The sequence below is a fragment of the Mustela lutreola genome, chromosome 1, assembly GCF_030435805.1.
Source record: "Mustela lutreola isolate mMusLut2 chromosome 1, mMusLut2.pri, whole genome shotgun sequence".
Lineage (NCBI taxonomy): Eukaryota > Metazoa > Chordata > Mammalia > Carnivora > Mustelidae > Mustela > Mustela lutreola.
The window spans coordinates 34,828,448-34,848,149 of NC_081290.1; the positions used below are offsets into that span (position 1 = coordinate 34,828,448).

A 19,702-nucleotide genomic window follows, 5' to 3' on the forward strand; every position below is an offset into this window, starting at 1 on the left:
AAGTCCGTTCTCTTTTTACTCAAATAGCTCCTATTCACTAGACGTTCTGAGCACCTACTACGTGCCGGGCATCGTGCCACAAAACGGAGCAGAGTCCAGGTTCAAGGAGACACAGCCCCCGCCCTCAGGACACTTAAAATCCAAAAGCAACACAAACCATCCATCTCAACCATGTCTGAAGAGGGAACAAGCAAAGCGCTAACGAAGGGAAAAAGTGCAGTGGGCAGGAACCAAGAAAGGTTTTATAGAGCGCGGGATATTGTTGAGAAGCACAGAGAGGAAAGGGAAAGAGAAACTTGGGGCCCGTGTAACCAGGCTGGCAAGCAGCTCCGCGGGGCTGGCGGGGAGAGTCCAGAGTGGGAGACCAGGCGGGGCTCCAGCAAGTTCATGCCTGTGGCATGTGCGGAGGGTTCACAAGGGGGAAAGCCCAGAGGGGTGCGTCTGGGGGCTCCTGCAGTAATACAGAGGTGGGAACAAGGAGGCCTTTATCTGGAGCGCGCGCGACAGGGCTACAAAGGGGGAGACGGACCCAGCAACATCCCTCAAGTAGAACTAACACCCAGCCCTTCCGTGAGACGGTTCTGAGGCCCCAGTGGCCTGGGAGGAAGCCATTGGCAAACAGGAAACGCTGATGGAGACCAGGCCGAGTTTGGTGTTTCAGATTGGGCTGCCTGCTTGATGAGCCGGAAAGGTTTCCAGAGAGCCGTGGAGGGGCTGTGGCCCCAGCACAAGGGATTAGAATGGGAGGGAAGGGAAGAAGTGGCGGCAGAAGGATAGTTCTTATATACTTCCACGAACTTTGACGTGAAATCTTTAGTTAGACACATGCTCTGTCTACATTGTTTATAACGGGGAGAGAATTATGTAAGAACTGGTGGTTCTTGGATAAATTCATTAGTTTATTCTTCTGATCAATATCCTTTTAAAGTTACAGTGTACAAGGATGTTAACTGACCAGGGGCAAGTCTCGCCAAGCTGCATGGGGGCAAAAGCAGGTTTCAAAGGGATAGGTACAGTATGATTCCACAGGATTGAAAAAGCCCAGAGCACTACATACCAACAGTAACCTGGATTGTCTACAGCCCTACGATTGTAGGTGATTCTCATTTTTTGCTCCTTGCTTACATGCTCTTTAAAATATTTCTCTGCATGCACTGAGCCGTTTTTAAGTGCTTTGTATGTGTTGTCGTTGTGTTAAAATGTATTTAGAGAGAGAGCTCAGGGGGCAAAGGGGCAGAGGAAGAGGGAGAGAGAATCTCAGGAAGGCTCCCCACTGAGCACAGAGCCCAACATGGCGCTCCATCTCATGACCCTGAGATCATGACCTGAGTCAAAATCAGATGTTCAACGGACTGAGCTACCCAGGTGTCATTTTGTTTTTTTAAGTTTGCATGGAAAGGAAAGAAAAGGTTGATCTGGGTTCCTTTGGGGCTATAGAGAATTTCTGTGAATTGCCAACAGTGTCCAAAGACAAAACTTTTCTTGATCTAGACAGCTAAAATTGTTTAAAATTCCTAGAAGCGCTCTCTCTAGCTTCTGGTTCCTTTGCGGAGTGAAGACAAGCAAAACTGAGTAATTCGCCCTCCTCCCATAAATGTCTCAAGCTCATCTCTCTTCTTGCTCATGAGAGTTTTTTAAGTCTTTTTTTCTGTTTTTTAGATATTCAAGAGAGTTTGCATATGGGCTGGATATTAGATGACATTAAGAAACTGTTGTCAATTTTGTTAGGCAATAATCATATTGGGTCATACATATTGTTTTAAGTCCTGATAGGAGAATTGAATATGTTGCCTGGGATTTTAGATTATTCCAGAGAAGACAGCAAAAACAAGAAGTAAGGATAATAACAAAAGAAAAGTGGGAAAATGTTGAGAACTGCTGCTGTCATGTTGAGTGACAGTTCCATGGGGGGTATATTAGTCTGTTCTCTCTGCTTTTTGCAGGTTAAAAATTCTTTTATGATGAAAGTTTTAAAAGGTATGGGTCTTTGGTTTTCTGTAGCATTTTGGGCAAGCTGTGGTTTTTATTCTCATCTTTAGTTATACAGAAAATGCAAAAAGGGATTACTAAAAGATAAGTATAGTTCATGCTACGATGACTTTTTCAAGTATTTGAAAAAATGCTGGTGTATGGAATAAGTGACATAGGGCAGACAGTTCAATGGCTTGGAGACTACCTCCTTTTGGGTTGGATCTGGGGAAAGAAAAGTCATGGTTCTGGGTTAGGATTCCCAGCCAAGTCATAAAAAGAGAAACATGAGCTTCAAGTACAATCTTTACCTGCATCTCAACAGGACATCATCATCTGTCCTGGGAAAGTAAGGGAAACTTCTAGAAAATACTCCAGTCAAAGGATACTCGAAGGTACTTTGAGATTATCTGAGCACTTTACCAGTATAATTACATTCACTGACTTCCCTTCTCCCTTTTTGCCCCAATTCTGCAGAATTAGCTTTTTGCAAAAGAGCAAAAAAAGTCATAATGAAAATAGAAAGAAAGAAAGAAGAAACTCAAGAGTGAAACTGTATTCAACAAAACCAGATCCCAAATCAAAGCAACTCTGAGAATAAGGGAGACGTTCCGCCCTAGGGGTCTTTTTTGTCTGCAAAGGTGAGGGGGCAATGGGAAGTTTGCTTTAGGATTTTATGTTTTCCCCTCTGACCTAAAGTAGCCCCCTACCTAATGATGTTTACTCACTGTGAAACTGTATCTGCCCGACATCTGCGTAGACCTCCACCAAGCCCAGCTCCCAGTTCTAAAGCACCATCACACCCCAGGGTTTCCCCAGCCCCCCATGCCCATACCACCACCACCAACACTCAACACACATACCCAAGCATGGGTGGTGAACAGCAGTCCCCCCCCTTTTTTTAAGGATTTATTTATTTATTTGAGAGAGAGAGAGTGCCTGCAAGTGGGGAGAGGAGCAGACAGAGAGGGGGAAGCTGACTCTCCACTGAGCAAGGAGCCTACACAGGGCAGGGCTCAATCTCACAACCCTGAGATCATGACCTGAGCCAAAATCAAGAGACGGACTCTCAGTGACTGAGCCACCCAGGCGCCCCAGCAGTTCCCTTTTTTTTTGCTGATCCAATCAGACTAGAGATGCCCCCCCACCACGTTGGCTGACTTCTCGTGTTCTCTGGATCGTTTTTTATATATCCTTTTTTTTTCAGATTATGAAAGTAATATATGCACATTCTACAACATTTCAAAATACCAAATGATCTAAAGGAGAAAGCTAACTGCCACCTTAAACAAAAAGCTGTAAGATATTAGTGTACCTTTTCCTGTTTCTTTTTTTCAGTACATCTTTTTTTTTCCTGAAACTAATACCATATTTTATATGTAGTTTGATTTCTTGCTTTTTTTTAACACCTACATCATTAATATTTCCTGTATCATTAAGATTCTTCAAACATAGTTTTAATAACTACATAATGTTTTATTATGTGAGTGTAACATTATTTATTTAATCAATTGCCTATTATTGGATATTTGAATTGTTTCTGATTTTTACTCTAATAACAGTGGGTGAACATTCTAAAAATAAATTTGTATAAACATACAATTATTTCTTTAGTATAAATAGATCTGAGCGCAATTACTGGAACAAAAGAGATATAAAATTAGACCAACTTCTACTTCATAAGCTGTGTATGAGAGTATTTACTTTATCACACTATCAGCAGTCACTGGGTTTAGTATTTGCCAATTTGATTTATTCTCATTTGCATTTCATTGATGACTGATGAAAATTAACATTCTCTCATCTGTTTCCTAACCAGCTATATTTTTCTTCTGTAAGTCATCTGTTTTATCAACTTCTCTAGCATTATTTCTTCATTTCTTAAAATCTCTTTAAAGATTAAAATGCTAATCCTTTTTGTTTAAATAAATGTGTCATAAAGTTTTAAAAATATATTTTTTGCCCATGTATTCTGGGAATTCCCCCAAATTCCAGGTACTCCCCCACCATTGAGCAACCACTAAACAAAATGTAAAATAGCTTGTTCCCTGATGGGTAAAGAAACTTAGCACTTAGATTTGATGCCCTGAAAGGTCATCTAGTTCAACCTATTCATTTCCCCCATGAGGAAGCCAAGGCTCAGAACAGTGGTTTAGCTACTGGGAGCTGACTTGAGGCCCAGAAACTGGATCAGCTGAGTCAGCACTCTTTCCATCTACCCAGGAGTTTTTCAAATATCTATGATATCTACATTCTACATCCCATATTTAATTTCCTTAATATTTTAAATGCAAAATGCATAGAGATAACTTATAGATAGATGTTCCGAACTGGTGACTTTTTACTCAACGTTTTGAGCTCCCAGTTTTAATATAAAAATAATTTTCAAACAGATGTTCCCTTTCTCATAACTTCCTTTGAGATAGATCCTGTCTCTTTAGGGGCAATCCTTAAGATTTTCAACATCCTCTAGAATTAGGATAAACTCTTACCACACAAATTGCTCAGATTATCAAAGAAGTCAAGGTAGTCTGTTCTGGATATATAACCAAGGACACAGAATGAAGTGAGAGGATGTAGTTTCAGGTTCAACAGAAGAAATGGCAAATTTTTGATTGTTTGCAGAGGGGTAAGACTGTGGAGTCAGGGTCTCAGATTCTCATGCCCATCACTGATTAGCAGTATAACCTTAGGCCAATCATATAACCAGGACAACAAAATGTGGGTAATGATGCATAGTTTGTAGGATTTTTAAGGCAATGAAAAAGAATCTATCTCCCATGCTTAATAGGGTGTCTGACCCTTTGTAGAAAAGCATACAAATAAATATTCACTGTGGTACTTACTAAGCCAGATGCTGTTTGATGTGTTTTATGAAAATTAGCCCATCAATCATTAAATGATAGTATATGGTCAATACCACTGCTGTCATATTTTACAGCTGGGGAAACTAAGGCACAGAGAAATAAAGGAACTTTCCCAAGATGACAAGCTAGTCAGGAGAGCTGCAGGGGTTTGAACCCAGCAGTCTGGCCTCTGAGCCCATTCATAGTGCTGTGTCGACCTCCCCTCCCACTGTCTCATGTAGGGGAAGCCTATCTAGCTTTGCAACTTTGATGAAACAAAGCAATCTGCTATGATCTGAATATTCTGTCCCCCTGAAATCCATACATTGAAATCTAACCCCCAAAGCAATGGTTTTAGGAAGTAGGGACTTTGAGGGTAATAGGTCATGAGGGTGGGGCCTTCACAATTGAGATTTGTGCCCTTACAAAAGAGACCCCGGAAAGCTCCCTCACCCCTTCCACCATGTAGGACACAATGAGGAGGCACCATCTGTGAGCCAGGAAGCCGGACCTCCCCAGACACCTGCTACCACCAGGATCTTAGACTTTCCAGAACTGAGAGAAATAAAATACGATGGTATATCATTACAGCCAATTAAACAGATGAAGATAAAGGTGGGCGAGGAGGAGGAATTGTTGGAAAGATATTTTTCAGCAGGTAGGTGACTTCTGTCTTAGGACATTCGTGATTTCTAACAACATTTGAAAGTTTTCTCCCTGAAGCAGGCACTCTCGCCCTTGGGACATGTGCCAAAGAGTGACATCTTTGTAGAGGGCAACATGCCAGAATCCAGTGCCTACTTCCTGTATGTGACACCTGGCGCTAGGCGCTTGGTAACCGCTCCAGTCTGCCTGACATCATTAGTTTCAGTAATCAGGGGTTAAGAGTTAGGAACCAGCATTTTCTCAACCCATTGTTTAGCTTTAAAACACATAACAATGCAAAGAAAAACATGTTGCAATTTTCAAATTATTCAAATGTCGCAAAAGGTCTCATGTAAGAACTAATACTTGGATTCATTGATCAAAAACATTATACTCTGCTGCACTGCTTGAAACTTCAACACAAAACTCTGAGAGGCCACATCAAATGACACAACTGAAGCAAATCAAGTGCTGTTTCATAGTCTCCATGATCATGGGCGATTGTTCTTTATTTCTAAGCTACTATTTAAACTCAGGAATACAGAGTTCTTACCTTTGGTATGCCCCCCTCCCCAACTAGCTTTCAAAACTGTAAATACATCTACCTTTCCACCTGGCAATTCCAATTCTTTAAATACATTATCCTGCTGTACTTACACCCATAGTCAAGATATATATGCAAGAACTTGCATTGCTGCATTATCCATAACAGCAAGAAAAGAACTGGGAATGACCGCACGGTCCATCAAAAGGCAGTGGTTAAAGTAATTCTGCCATATCCATGCAGCACAATCCAATACAACATTGAAAAGAATTCGGTCAGCCCCTATGTAAGATGGCCCAAGAAGGAGTGTACTTCCTAAGAAGGATGCCCATGATATATTAGCAACTGAAAAAAAATGAGCAGTTGAACAGTTTGGTCAAGGGTCCCACTGATGCTGGAGAATAAAGATACAAGCTTGTTCTGGGGCTCCTGAATACCCAGAAGGCTCAGAAGGGCCTTGGTCTGGGCAGAGACAAGGTTCTGTGTCTTATGCACATCCCTCTGTAGATAAAGCTGTCATGGGGGGACCACAGCTATTCCCTTAATGTCTAAAAGAAAGAGGATCAGAGAGGAATAACCTAAGAACACACATTTGTACAGCTTTTCCTAAGGGGTTGAAATCCCCTTTTGGAATACAGATGTCTGTACTTTTATATGGATTATATTGCAGACAAAATACATACTAGTAAGGACAATATCTCCCTCGATGCTCAAGTTCTCATCAAGGACTTATAGACACTGGGAGAAAAAAAGCCTATAATGACCCTGAACCTGTCAGGATACTCCAGAACAAAATTCTTTTCGTTTAATTCATCATGTATGCATATAAAATGTTCTATTGACATTAAGTTCTAAATTCATAGAAGTCTGAAAAAAACGACAGGCTAGCTGCCTTTAACTGGCTTTAAACTAAGCTATTTTAAAAGAGCCTATTGGGGACAAAGATAATAAAGAAAATGTTAATATAGTTTAGAAGAGGCCTAGAGGTTTTTTTAAAAAACCATTTTTCTTACTTAGTTAATAATGTCTCTGGCCCTCACTTTTTTTTCCTCTATAGGAGAAATGACTTCATGGAGAGGTAATGGGATAGCCATGCAAAAACAGAAAGCTATGACTCCGCTTCATCATAATAAGGTTCCATAAAGCTGGGACCTTAGAGAATAAAATCCTAAATTAGAGAGAAAAGGAACAACTTTCTGCATACCAATGACCTCGTGCTCGGCTTCAGCCCCCAGAAAAATTAAAATTTAAGTGGACAAGTGCTGTAGTAAATGTAAATTCCAAATGCCAAGAGAACACTGAGGACAGAGCGCTTACATCCTCTGGGGTGCTGGCGGTGGAGAGAGTGGAGAGGAGTGACATTTGAAATGGTCTTGAAGGAGGCCAAGAAAATGGGATTGGAAGACCGCAACCACACAGAGGAAGTGGCCAGTGCCCAGGTACACGAGTGGGAAAGGTCTGCGCATTTGAAACAGACAGGGCTGGCTTTTTTGGCTGAAGTACAGCAGGGGAGGAGGGGTGAGGTGGGAAAGGAACACTGGGGCCAATTTACTCCATGTTAGATATAAAATGACCTCCATCCAGCCATCTCTCTCATTACCTTTCTCACTGTCCCCAGGTCCCTGGCCGTTGCGGCAATTTCTCCAGACTACATAGCATTCCCCCCAAACTCCGTCTGCGTTTCCTGCTTCAATAACCTTAAGCATCCTGTTCTCGTGTCCTGAAATATGATCTTTCCTGCTCTGACTTTTCCTGGCAAAATTCTGCCTGACCAAGAGGCCAGCTCAAATGCCACGTCCCCATGAGGCCTTTGAGAAACTTCCAGGAAGCATTAGTTTTACCCTTCATTTGAGCTCACATGTCATCTTGAAATGTGTATATATTTACTTTTTTTAAAAATAGCTAACACATACCGATAGTAAGATTCAAGGAGTACAAGAGTGGGTTGCCTGGGTGGCTCTGTCAACTCTTGATTTCAGCTCAGGTCATGATCTCAGTGTCGTAAGATCAAACCCAGCATCAGGGTCTGCACTGGGCGTGGAGTCTGCTTTTCCCTCTCCTCCTGCTCACACCCTCTCTCAGTCTCTCTCTATCAAATAAATAAATAAATTTCTTTTTAAAATAAAACAAAGAGTATAAGAGTGAAAAATATGTCTTCCTCTTATGCCTGCCGTCCATGGTTCCCGGCCATTTTCCTGGAGGCAACCAATGTATTAAGTTCCTCATGGCATTTTTCCGAAGCTATTACATTACGATAGGTATTCACCTGTGTACATGCATGAGCATGTATTTGTAATTATCCTATACACAGACATTCTTTTTTTAACATGCAAATTATAGCCTGCTATATTCCCTGCTGCTTTTCTTACCTGATAATATATCATGAAACTTTTTCCTTACCAATAGATTTTTGAGTTGCCTCACTCCAAATTCCTTTAGTAGAGGACTAAGGAGTTCCTTCTCAGTTATGGATAAATCTGAGAATATAAGACTAAATATAAATGGAGACTCGGTGTGGTACCTTAGGCTTTTTCTCACTGTATTGTAGGGAAAGGCAGTTTACAGTGTACAGAGCCCCGGACTATGAGTCAGACTCAAATCCTGGCTCTACCACCAATCGCAGGACTTGCTCACAGCAGTTGGCTTCTCCAGACTTCAGGTGCCTCATCTGTAAAATTAAGCACTGAACTCCAAGGGGCCTCTCCAGTACTGATAATTCATGTTTCTACAAAAACACTGATAACACACATGACTTTGAGAGCAGATGTTAACAGAGAAGAAAGTATGGAGCGTAGCTCAAAGTTCTTGCCATGATAATATTTCCCTCCTCCCAGGATTTCCTTTTTGTCTTTCCTTGCTTGTCCTTCCCCTTCTACCCTCCAAACTTGACTCAGAGGCATGCATGTTGAAAAGGCCTGAGCAAGGGCACATCAGCCAAGCTAAGCATAAAGGGCCCCAGGCCTCTGATTTCAGGACTGTGTTCAGCACTAGCTGTCTTAGATTGCCACAAAATACAAACAAAATTTGGACCTCTTTTCCTTGAAACATGTCCCAGTACAATGGGGAGTTCGCTGGCCTAATAATCTGTAACAGAGAGAACTTATAAAATGAGTGCCTAAGAGAGTTTTCTGAGAGTGATAGGAGAAAACACCCAGTCCATTTACAGACCTCAGAAGCAGAGCAACTATGTGGCCAAGGGCCCAAAGGTGATTATCAGGGAGGCCCTGGAAGTTCTCTGAGTTATCCTTGGGGCTTTCCTGAACAAAACAAAAACACATCACTCTCCCTCCCAAATGTCCACATCAAGGGCAAAAGTTCTCAAGTCTTTTAAGAACATTCCCCACAACAACCTTAAAACTACAAATTGAGGATCAGATATCCACAGAGAAGCAATTAGTACAGGTCCTAGAGCAGGGAGAGAGATGCTGGAAATCCATCGGCTCTTGGCAAGGGCCTTGGAGCTCTCTTTACATTATCCACAGCTCCTACCTGGACTTCGATGTTCACCTTTGATGCCAACTCTCGTACCTTCACACAGCTGTCATTAGTGTGTTTGAACCACAAGGCATAATCCCGAATCTTTTTCTAGCAGCATGGACTTTCAGAAAACACACTCCCTGTGAATTGACTTGCCCTTTCTGTTCATTTTTGCCCTCATTTGTCTCTACTCTTTATTTTTTTTTAATTATTTTTTTATTTTTTATCTACTCTTTAAATATAAGACAATTTGCCACACAGGATAACTTGTCAAAGGGGAAAAGGGGCACATCTTCTTATTGTTGAATTCCTTACTAGTTTTTTTTTTTTAAAGATTTTATTTATTTGACAGAGACATAGCAAGAAAGAGAAGACAAGCAGGGAGAGCAGAGAGGGAGAAGCAGGCTTCCCTTCAAAGAGGGAGCCTGATGTGGGGGTCGATCCCAGGACCCTAGGATCATGACCTGAGCAGAAGACAGATGCTTAACCAACTGTGCCACCCAGGCACCCCGAATTCCTTATTAGTTTAGAAAAATACTTAATAATCTGGAAAACGGCATATGACAACATTGTTACATTAAACAAAAAAGGCAACTTCAAAACACTATTTGCAACATGACCCTGATTTTTCAATAAAAATAGAAAGAGGGTAAGTAACTATATCAAGATGTTAACAATATTGTTATTGGTACAATTATAGATTTTTTTTCTTTTGTGTGCTTATCCACAGTTTCCAAATTTCCTTTATAAGCATATACTGCCTCTGTAACCAAAAAAGAAAGAAAAGAAAAGTGCAAAAAATAGCTCATGATCGTGTGTAAAAGAAAATATAAATGTGTCCTACCGCTCCTTCCTGGGGAGAAGTAGCATTTGTTAGTATCCCTGGATAGTTAACTTTTAATAAAGTGTGACACAGGAGGCCTGCATCCTGGGTCAGGATCAACCTTGGACAAAAGAAATGACCCTGAAAACTCTTAGACTCCCCTCCCCCCACCCCTACCCTGTCACCTTACTTGTCAGATGAGCAAGTCTCTCTGGGTCTGTAAGTCCTTTTCTTATTCAGTCTAGAACATCACTCAGGTTAAAACAAACAAACCTGAAGTAATCTAGGGATTTGAACTGTGCCTAGACCAGCCTGCTCAACATGCTAGAAAAATTCCTAAGGAAACTAAGATCATAAGAAAAGAAGTTTCTTGTGTCATAGAGATGGGTACCGCTATTAGGATTTATGGGAATTTCTTTCCTTTTATCACAGAGTACCAGAATAGTCAAGAACAGGCTTAGCCTAAGGTTCACTTCCTTCTTATGGTCTTGTGACTGGGATCAAAATACAGGAAGTCCATTAGCCAGGGTTCTCTATTGACAATGTATGTATGGTCACTGCCAAAGTACAATTCTCAGACTTGTTATGTTTCCATGGATGATCAGCCGTTTTCTTGCTTTTTTTTTAAATTTTTTATAAACATATAATATATTTTTATCCCCAGGGGTACAGGTCAGTGAATCGCCAGGTTTATACACTTCACAGCACTCACCATAGCACATACCCTCCCCAATGTCCATAACCCCACCCCCTTCTCCCAAACCCCCTCCCCACCCCATCCCCCCCGCAACCCTCAGTTTGTTTTGTGAGATTAAGAGTCACTTATGGTTTGTCTCCCTCCCAATCCCATCTTGTTTCATTTATTCTTCTCCTACCCCCTTAACCCCCCATGTTGCATCTTCACTTCCTCATATCAGGGAGATCATATGATAGTTGTCTTTCTCCAATTGACTTATTTTGCTAAGCATGATACCCTCTTGTTCCATCCACATCGTCGCAAATAGCCATTTTCTTTCTGATCAATATCTCTTCATATAAATTCAGCTTCTTTGGAGATGATTCTCTAGTCACCTTAATGTACTAGGGGATGCTGGTCTTGTCTTAGTGGTGCAAACCCACCTGAAATTACTTTCAAAAGACAATAATTAAGACTCTGAAAAGAGCCATTCTGAACATTACCATTGGCCAACCTTCTTAAATCCACAATCCCAAAGTGAACTGAAATGCCTCAGGTGATAATCCCCTAATCACATGAAAAGTCTGTTATCCAATCTTCGCTCTTTAATGATATTCTCCTGACTGAATTCCAGTGTCACTGTTAATACATGCACAGAACTGAGTATTCTAGACTCCCTATTTTGAAGAAGGACTATAGTTCAGAAGCATCAGGTAGGACCCCACAGCACCCTTCTTGATTTGGGAGAATCAAGAAACCCAGTTCTGGGGAATCTTTCCACAGGAAGATGGCAAAGAAAGTAGCTTCCTAATCTACCAGGAGCGGCTGTCATCCCTACTGGTAAGAATCCCCTGCAAGAAAGTCTTGAACCTCAAGGTTTCCAACCAGCTGGCACAGGAGGCATCCAGCATGTTTCCTTCAGGGAACAGTCTTACCCAAATGTACCCATCTATATGGGGTGACATCAAGGGTGATGAGAATTTTCTTCTTACTGAACATTTCTCCCACCATTGGAGCAGCTCTTTCTCCAGAGGCTCGGTGCTTTGCTTTGCTTTGCTTTGCTTTTTAAGATTAATTTAGAGAGAGAGAGATGCACATAGGGAGAAGGGAAAGGGCAGACAGAAAGAATATCAAGCAGAATTCCCGAGTGATCGGGAAGCCTGATATGGGGCTTGATTCCATAACCCTGAGATCATGACCCGAGCCAAAATCAAGACTTGGACATTTAACCAACTGAGCCATCCAGGCATTCCTAGAGGTTTAGTGCTTTTTTCAAATGTGAGTCTCCTTGAAAGGTAAAGGCCTTGTTACCATTGCCACATTTATATGAATGTGCTTCCTGTCATTATTTCCTCAAAGTCCGTTTTGATCGGATGAGGAGGAAGTTTTACAAAACACAAAATGTATATAAAAAGAGGTGGGACACCGGAAGATATATATTATTGGGCATCAATCCCATTCTCCAGGCCATTCCCAACTAAGTCTGGACCCCTCCTAAAGTCAGATTAGCCCTGGTGGCCTGCCAGTTCTTCGTATCGTCTGTGGATGGATAATTTGAAATGTCACTGATCTGAATTCTCAGTAATATCATTCATGTATTTATTTTTCCAATACATACTACACTCCAGCTATGTGCTGGGTACCATACTAGATGGTACACAGGGGAAAATGTAAGCTGAAGGATTCCAATCCATCCCAAAGTCAAGTGTCCAGCATCTGGACAAGAGTCACCTGGACTCACAATCCTGATCATAACCAAGGTGTTAAGGAGGCATTAGCCCTGAGAGGTATCATTATTCACAATTTACCAATAAAGCGATCAAATTGCAAGGAGGGCAAAGTCAGTGATCTCCATATTTGATCATCATCACGATTCCCCTAAGAGGCTGTTTCCAATGTTTTCTGTCTTGGGGACATTTGCACTCAGTAGGTCTGGGAAGAACCAGAGAAATGATTTGTAATGAATTACATGACACAGAAGCAGTCAGATTGGAGAAACACTGCTCCACAGCCCAGCTCCGCTTCCCCAGACACCTGGCTTCTCATCTGACCTTATGGTCTAGAAAGGAAGGGTTATCATGCTGTTCTCCCCATATTACATGTGAATCAGCTTCAACACACAAAAAGCAATTAACCCAAAAGACAAGACAAAATGAAATCTCTCTCCTTTTTCTTCCTTTTTCATCTACTCTAAACAAAACAATAGAGCCATCAGAACTGATCACCTTATGCACAATCATTTGTAACATCCCTGTTTGCAAAACCTCTTTCGGTTTTGCCATCTGCAGAAGAGCAATCGAGCAACTTGTTCTGAGCCTAAGAAAATTACCCCAACACATCAACCAGGGTCTCTCTTCATCCGTTCATTTTGTCACTAAAAATAAGAAATATCAAAGATATTTAAGAGACATAACACCTACATAATGGATGGACTCTGTGTGGATATCAAATTAAATAAACCAATTGTGAGAAGATATTTTTGAGACAGTCAGTGAAATATGATTATAGAATGGGTATTTGAAAATTCGAAAGGATCACGGCTGATTTTATTGGGTGGGATAATGACAGCATGGTAGTGTAAGAAATATTCTTGGTTTTAGAGATGTAGAGCATGGAGGGTAAAATGACATGATGTCTGGGGTTTACTTCAAACTACTTCAGCAAAAGGAAAAAAGAGGATGAAACAAATACCGCAATATCTTGATAATTGCTGAATTTGGGGGATTGGCATGGGGACTTTTAGATATATTTAATTTTTTTTAAGATTTTATTTATTTATTTGAGAGAGCAGACACAAGCAGAGGCAGCAGCAGAGAGAGGGGGAGAAGCAGACTCCCCGCTGAGCAGGGAGCCCAACACGGGGCTCCAACCAAGACCCCAAGATCATGACCGGAGGCAGATGCTTAACCAACTGAGCCACCCAGGTGCCCCAGATGTATTTGAATTTTTATAATAAAACAACTTTTTTTTTTTTTCAGAGATAGAGATCACAAGTAGGCAGAGAGGCAGGCAGAGACGGAGGGGGAAGCAGGCTCCCTGCTGAGCAGAGGGCCCGATGCGGGGCTCGATCCCAGGACACTGAGATCATGACCTGAGCCGAAGGCAGCGGCTTAATCCACTGAGCCACCCAGGCACCCCAATAATAAAACAACTTTTTAAAAAGACCAACACTCTCACTTCCCCAAGGTGCCATTTTTCCCTTGCAAAGGCAAAGCCTCCCTTTTAAAAATCTTGGCAAGAAACATAACTATGTACCAGATACTCCCTGTACATCTATTCTTTTCTCATTTGTTCTCCAAATAGGTGTGGTTTGTTGGTCTGGTGTTTGTTTGTTTGTTTGTTTGTTTTTAAATTTAACTGATGGTCATGGAATATAACTTATCATAAAAAGGTCTTTATCTGTCATTCAAAATCTAACTGGCATTCCGGTCTTTTTTGTTTGTCAGATTGGCAACCCTAGACAAGGAAAAAAAGCTTCAAACATGATCAGAATATCTGGGTTCGATTTCATCTCTGCCACTTGGCCTTGTAAGGAGAAGCAAGCTGCTCACTGTCTTGAAGTGTTTCTTTCATCATCCATAACACAAGAGGGTTTTGTTCCGGCTCAAAATGCTATGAAATGTGACTATGGCTCTTATGCCCATTCCTCAGATAGAAATACCGTTTTAAAAAGTACACCTCTTTTCAAGGGAATATCGAGAGGGAAATTCAGTGAAGCAAAACACATTCCCTCCCTCACCCCCCGCAAAAAAAAAAAAAAAAAAAAAAAAAAAAAAAAAACAGGCTGCCAAGCCAAACTATCCACGGCACCATTCATTCAGTGCCTACAGGGGATCAGTTCCTGAAGCCAAGCGCATTCATGTATGACCTCGTTTTATCCTCACAACAATCCCACTTGGGAAATCATATTAGCCCCATTTCATAGATATGATGACTGAGGTCCAGAGAAATTAAATAACTTGTGTCTGGTTAACTTCAAAGCCCTGAGCTTTACCCCACATTTCCACACCTCTGATTCTCTTATGCAGAGAGCATCTGGAAAGGGAAGGCAGAGCAGAGCGAGCGCCATCTTCTAGCTCCTCAGTAAGACCATTAGAGATTTTTCCCTTGCAAATGCATCCTGAGGATGCCAGATGCGTTCATGTTGAAACACAAATACAGTGGGGTTTGGAACTGGGGAAAACAGAATCACCAGGTACTCGTTGGCTTTCATTTTATTTATTGTTATTTATCCATCATATCTATCATTTAACCAAGTCTGACTGACTGTTTCCGGGATAGGCAGCACACCACCAGGGATTGTAGGGGCTGCTTTTGTTCTTGGAATTTAGCCTATTGTGGAGACTAGATACAGATGCCTGAGTCGGGCCACAAGACTTTACCTACACTGGGTTATCTAATGAGGCACATCCAAGAATGACACAGAGCAGAAACACAGTAGGGTTTAAAGAGGAGGGGGACGCATGCGGGCTTGGGCACTGTCAAGAACTCCAGGAGGAAGCCGGACTTAAACCAGACTGTGCAGGGAAGCGTTTAAGAGCTGGAGAGGAAGGAAAAAGACTCCCAGGCAAGTGGAACCACTTCAGGACTCCCATAGGAAGGACTTGGAAAAGACTCTCGAGGGAAAAGGAGTCTGATTAACAAGGGAGCAAAGTGCATGGGCAAAAGCACCGATGGCCCAGACCAAGGACATGTTTAGGGACCAAGCAGATCAGTGTGTGGAGACCCCAGCTCTCAGGCACAGAAGTGGCAGGAAACGAGAATAAGAAAGTAGACCTTGTTCCTGGAGGGAATCAAATTAATGTTCGGGGGTAACTAATCCAGCTGTGAAACATACATTAGGCTCCATTCAATCCAAAAAATATATATATAATATGCATATATTATATACATAGAGAGAGAGAGGGCCTGGTGTACTAAGATACAAAGATGACTCAGACACAGTTCCTATGCTTGAGAATTTCATAGTTCAATAAGAGAAGATCACCTATTACAAGATCATGTAAGTTGCTCATTAATTTAATTTATGACATTGTGACAGGCACTGTTAGTTTCCTATTCAGTATCTATGCCTCCCTTTGTCATTAGTAATAGAATCCAATTTTACTTGTAAGACTATGTGCAAAGCCTCAGGAATGGGTCACGCGAGGCATGGGCAAGTATTTCTCAGAAAAAAAATATATTTTTTTAAGATTTTATTATTTATTTGAGAGAGAGAGAGAGCACGTAAGCGGGGTGGAGGGGCAGAGGGAGGGGCAGGGCTGGGGTGGGCCCTCCCTCTGCAGGGCTGAGAGAAGCAGGCTTCCCTCTGAGCAAGGAGCCCGCTGTTGAGTTCAGTCCAAGAACCCTGGCATCATGACCTGTGCCAAAGTCAGACACTTCACCAACTGAGCCACCCAGGTGCCCCTCAACTTTTTCTCATGATCATCCCCAAGGGCGTTTTTAGACATTTTTCCCCTAATTGCCCCACCCATGAAATTTTAATACAGTATATATGTCCATTTATATATTATATGTATATCTGTATGTATCTGTGTATCTTCGCACATAAAAAGAGTAAGATTTTTTTTTCTGCCTCTTTTCTCCACTAAAAAACTCTATCTTCCCTCGGGGATGATATCAAAGCATCACACTAGCCCTAGCCCACCCCAGCCCTGCCCCTCCCTCCCCATCATGAGCGCCTAACCCAAGGCAATTATAACAACTCTATCTTCTATCTCTCCACGGGCCTCGAAGCTGGGCTGCAATGTAACCCAGATCTTGCAGCAACATCGAAGCTGCTGCCTGTTTGAGAGGTGTCTGGGGGAACGTTCTGCTTTCCTAGGACAAGAGAGAGCCCCAGTCAACTTCGCCTCCTTCCGTATCCACCCAGCCCTACGCCTCTGGGTAGATGATGAATCCACAGGCCTCAAGGTTGCAACCACCATCTTGCCACCACGATGAAAGACCAGAGAACTGCACAGACAGTATCTCGAGCCAATGAGCCATTGAACCGGTGACAGAGACAGAGACAGAGACGTCTTGTTAGACAGGAGAAATTAATCAGAATTTTTGTAAGTTACTGTTAATCAGGTATGGTATAACTTGCAGCTGAAATCATCACGAACCTGTATGATATGTCTCACAGATCAGAGCTGTCCTGACGAGATCGTGAGCTATTGTTAAACCAAAGCCAGAGACAATCACACACAAAAACAAAACATGTAACCAAGAATACTACACAAGTCAAACACGAAATCACACTCATGCTTACAAGGAAAACTCTCTGATTTGCTAAACTAACCAACTTTTAAATAGTTTAAAAGATTCCAACTAATATTCAGCATTTAAAACTAATAGACTTTTGTCACAGACCTGTACCCTTGGGGATTTTTTATGTTTATAAAAAATTAAAAAATTAAAACTAATAGACTTTTGGATTTATTATTGTGTAGAAAAATGGCTGTGGAAGGCTACAAGGTAATTTTCTTACATTACGCCAGAATGAATTCACTTGGGATTTGCCTAGTGGGTATTATCTTTCAAAATATTTAAAAGTCAATTATTTCTAAGTTAAATATTTAGATGCATCAGGAAAATGTGCCTCTTAACAGATACTTTTGGGAAACTCTTCGCATAAAAATTTTTAAATTGTCATCTATATTCTTCAGTTGCGTGTTCTATACTTTGCTTAAATTCTTATTACAGCTAAAGCTAATTCTCTCTTATTTTAAAAACATACACCACTCACAAACCTATTTAATAACTTAACATCTCCCATTAGAAGTGATTTTCGAAGGCTTATCAGGTTTCAAAATATAAGAGACTTGAGATCCCTTTAAATCTTGAAAGATAAAATTTAATTATAGGTTCAGGGCTCTCAAAGCAACCTCTCAAAGGGTTGCCATCAAAATGTCAAAATAATTCTCATATCAAAATCATTTTACTAGTTTCATTGTTAGCACAACACCACAAACTGACTTAATTTTAATAAGGAGTTTTGGCCTTTTTATAAATAATATATGCTAATTATAGGAACTACAAGAAAAGTCAAAAACATTTTAAAATTATATGTAATCTTACCACACACGAGATGATAATTTGTAATATATTCATTTACTTTCACATTCTGAAGTCATATATAAAAAAAACCTAAGTAGGCCTTTTTAAGCAAAAATATGTAATTCTACACTGTAACTTTTTTTTTTTAAAGATTATATTTATTTGTCAGAGAGAGAGAGGGAGAGAGAGTGAGCACGGGCAGACAGAATGGCAGGCAGAGACAGAGGAAGAAGCAGGCTCCCTGCCGAGCAAGGAGCCCAATGTGGGACTCAATCCCCAGATGCTTGGGATCATGATCTGAGCTGAAGGCAGCTGCTTAACCAACTGAGCCACCCAGGCGTGCCTACACTGTAACTTTTTATTTGTCATTAAACATCCCTCAAAAAAACATTTTAATAAATATTTAATAGGCTTAAAGATCATTTATTTAATTGTACATTTTGTTGGACATTTTGGTTGATTTTTAGGTTTCTTTATTATAAAAAAAATTTTGTGCTAAAAGCTTTATATTACAATAAAATACTTCTTGTTTTCTTATGAATAACTGTTAGAAAGAGTCAAAGGCTATAAACATCTCAAGGTTATTCATTCCTACTGCCCAGTTCCTTGCAATTTTTTCTAAAAAGAGGCCTTTCTACAGCCATCTCAAATAACTCAAAATCATAATTTAGAACAGCTTACTAAGTAGTGAGAAGAAAGGATCATTCAACTCTTTCCCTGACTGGCTGGTGATATTGTTTATAAATCATACTTTGGCCAATATTTTATAGGAAAAGGAAAAACCTGATAATAATTTAAAAGTTCCTGATCAAACTCTGAAAGACTGTGAAGGCAACTGGATTCATTTTGTTATTCATCCTGCATTTTAATCCTAGTAATTAATTTGTTAAATACCTAGTATTTAAGAATTGTTAAGCACTCTCAAAATTGGCAGAAAAAAGAGAAGTAATTACGACTGACAGATTAAAATGAGCTACATGCCTGTTGAGAAACAAAACCAATCATCACCAGGTATGTAACGGGAGGAACACTAACATTTAAATTCCAAGGACTGTGAATGAATATAGGAAAAATTTTAAATTATGATCAGTACAAGCTCTAAAGGAAGGACCAGCTAAGGCAGAGGAAGCTTTAAAATCGTATAACTTTGTACATTCAGCTGATCCCAGGTCGAAAACAAAATTGAACATAAGCTAAAGCTGAAAGTGCTGGTGATCTTTTCTCATGAGTACAATTGCACAATCTAGTTTCTATGCTGAAAACCCCGAGGGTCTAGCCCTGTTGGAAGAGAAACTTTTATTTTTCTTTCCACATATCTGGGTGTTGGGTCTTTCCTGGATGACATGTCAAATGGGTTGCCCTGGGGGAAATCCAGAACTACTGGTTTAGATTTTGAAATTTTGATCCAGATCTCCAATAGAACTCCCTCCCCTGCTCTCCATGTGTTCTTAGGGCTCTAGAATTGAGTAGAAACATTGCTTCCATCCACGTTTAGAAGCTGCTCTTCCTGACACAGAGAGGATGAAAAGAAAGAAAAGGTAGCGATAGGACTCAACAAAGACACCTTAGTTTCCAGCCCTTCATTAATTCAACTGATCCATTAAAACACCACCTGTACCCACCCCCCAATTCCATTAGGAAACAATGTATCCTCTGAGCTTCTTTCTATACATTCTGGGCAT

At 40.8% G+C, this 19,702-nt stretch overlaps 1 protein-coding gene and 1 long non-coding RNA gene across 8 annotated transcripts in view; one reads left to right on the forward strand and one right to left on the reverse strand.

Moving 5' to 3' along the window:
- RHOH (ras homolog family member H) overlaps window positions 1-19,702 on the reverse strand; it is a 47,354-nt gene that overhangs the window by 11,441 nt on the left and 16,211 nt on the right. The window lies entirely within an intron of this gene.
- On the forward strand, window positions 930-9,671 carry LOC131824697 (uncharacterized). Of its 4 annotated transcripts, none has more exons than XR_009350937.1 (5): window positions 930-1,096; window positions 2,446-3,266; window positions 5,284-5,472; window positions 7,061-7,442; window positions 7,622-9,671. It is a non-coding gene; the product is annotated as an uncharacterized LOC131824697 (long non-coding RNA). The 4 variants fall into 4 exon arrangements; XR_009350938.1 differs by having other exon boundaries at window positions 5,406-5,472; XR_009350934.1 differs by having other exon boundaries at window positions 2,446-5,472.